Below are 2,953 nucleotides of genomic sequence, written 5' to 3' on the forward strand. Positions count from 1 at the left end.
TAACTGGTTCGGTGGTGGAGCCTACATTTGTAGGCGAGGTCACTAAAATAGATCCTGGAGCTAGGCCACTAGGCCAGGTTGTAGTTAAGCCTAGACTTGGGCTAACTAGAGTAGGAAATTGGTTCGGATCCATTACTGTAGCGACATCCGGCTCGAGGGACCATGAAACGTAGTCGGTTTTATGTTCAGTTTCATCCATCTCACAATGGGTTTATTCTGTAGTTAAACATATAACAAGATAATAATTAACAAAGCCCACATCGATAAATCTATGAAACACATGAAATATTCGTAGGGCCATCCTAGGCCTATAAAGGTCAAAGGTCAACTCTCTACCAGCACTTGCGTCTCCCCTGTCTATTCACGTTTATGCATAGCATTACTTACGGTAATAGGTCTTAACTTTAACATGATAATTAACGGCTTAAGCCAAAGCTTAACTCTAACTAGGTCATTGCAAACTCCAAAGCATATAACACTGAATCAAAGAATCATAATATAACAATGAAATTATCTCTACATATCTGATTATGATGACTTTAACTTACTTCAATTTACGCATTGTGATCTGGTTACTAGGCGATCTACTACTTCGAACTTTCCATACCCAATTGAGGGCGCTACACAAGTTGCCCTATTTTACACCCACCAAGTGTTTTCCAGGAACAATCTGCCGTTTTCGAGTAACAACTGTCTAAATTAATTTACACCCCTCCAACCTAAAAGTTCCTCCCTTCTGAAATTTGATGGATTTTTTCTAATGGGGCTATTAAACGGGAACCCCGGTCCCATTTTAACTTCGATGGGGTAGGAGGTCACTGATTATAGCTGGCTACCAAGGCCCTATTAAGGAACAATTTGAATTGAATTTTTCGATAATTCGTTACCTTGAATTACATCCCAATAGTATGAAAATGAGTAAAATTATAAAAAGGTGGGGCTATTAAACCGAACTCCGGTCCACTCCTACTGGGGGGGGGGATGATTAAGGGATTTTCAGGAACAATCTTCCGGTTCGAGCAATGGTTACCTACATTTACACTCCACCAGTATAAAAAATGATTGAAAATTATAAAAAGTTGGGGTTATTATTAAACGGAACCTCCGGTCCCACTCTAACCTCGATGGGGAAATGAGGGAATACCATCCTATCCCTATAAATCCAAGGAACTTTTTGGAACAATCTGTCGTTTTCGAACAATATTGTTTCCCAACTACTCTTCTATTGTCCCTGCCTGCCTCCTCCCTTCCAAGATCTCCTTTCCCGCCATCCGCCAATACTATTAGTGTACCCCGATCCACCACCCACTCCCGCAATTTCTATTCCCCTAGTCGTGGCCATTAGATTGAAGAATTTGTTCTGTTTGAAAAAATATCGCTAATTTCGCCGCCGCACACACAGTGAAGTAATTAGTGAAATCTGCAGTCCAACACGATCGTATCTTATCTTGATTGTTGCTGGAATTTTGGGCTGGCTTGTTGTTGGCTGGCAGATTGTTGACTAGCCTTGATGTAGCTTTTAGATTGAAGACAGTACCTGGGACGTGATAGTTATTCCAAAAAATAACAGCCAGCCTTGCGGTACTGTACCTTTGATGGAAGGCCGCGGCATGACGTTCAGTTTTCCGTACAGTTTGATTTTTACGTTTTCTGTACAGTTCGGTTTGCACACCTTTACGGACGAGAAAGATGTACGCCTATTCAGTGGTGTTCGTTCGCCGTGCCGAGCATGTCCATACAGGACAGTTTTTGATCGTTTTGTAGGCCTGAACTCGGTTCGGGTGCATACAGACAGTCAAGTGACTGAAAAAATTAGTACAATATGCGTGTACGATGTTTGTTTCCTCTACAGTAGATTTTATGTCCGTTTCCTGTTGAAGTTTATTTCTGAAAATTTTTTATCAGATTAGTCCTGGCGACTAGTGTGCATTTTCGATAATATTTTTCTAAGCATAAACAACATATTTTTCGTCATTACTATGTCAATTTACTGAAATTATTTTTGGTACTTTTAAAATCCTGGTCGTACGGTATGTATCTGTATGTACGTTACTAGTATGTTACGCAGTTTTTTTTGTAAACAGGCAAACGTGACTTTCCAGACATCTGTTTGTTTTGTGCGTCCGTTCCCAAGCTAATCTGGATCTTTTGTTGTGTCCTATTTCATAGTTTTCTATTTTGACAAATATTAAAGCTATGCTAATGAGAGAGTTTCCCCCTTACTCTTGAAAACTGTAGGATAAGAGGATAACATTTATGGAATGTTGTGTACTCTCGTTGTCCAAACTAACTGTCTTAAATGTGATGGATCGGACTCCAGGGACTTCCCTGGCTGGTATGGATATAAAACATTATTTGCACTCCAAAAACCTCAATTTTATACTCCTGCGACGCCCACCTCCTTATATCACAAAAAACCGCTCCGGGTTAGCCTATTTATACTCATGTTGCCCGGTTGTCTAGTGAAAAATTAGCAAGAAAAAACATTTTCTTAAATTAAAAAAAAAAAAAAACCGGAATTTTTTAGACGATCCCTGTCAGAGAAGGTATAGCAGCCCAAAAGTACCCTGTAGCTAGTTTTCAGCTCTCCATTTGCAGTGAGTGTTGAATAATTAAGATGATCCCCTAGACATTCACCAACATAAAAAGGTGGCATGTAACGTTATCTCTCTGAACAGATGATAGTTTGATCGTTCAATCTGGTAGGACATTTTAATTCAATATACTTTAATTCAACTTTTATATTTAATAATTAAATACAGGTGATCTTCAGTGCTGTATGTAGGCTAGCCTAAGCCCTAGGCGGGGCGCTAGGGTCTCATCTAGGCTAGGCTAGGCCAACCCTAGCCTAAATAAAGCACAATTTATTGCCATTGGGGTGAGTGACTTGAGACCTATACATTCAACAGCTGATTGGCTTAGTTGATTTCTGGGTCCTTTGTTAAATATTAGA

The sequence above is a fragment of the Anneissia japonica genome, unplaced genomic scaffold, assembly GCF_011630105.1.
Source record: "Anneissia japonica isolate Jap-2015-1 unplaced genomic scaffold, ASM1163010v1 scaffold1693_len225059_cov107, whole genome shotgun sequence".
NCBI lineage: Eukaryota > Metazoa > Echinodermata > Crinoidea > Comatulida > Comatulidae > Anneissia > Anneissia japonica.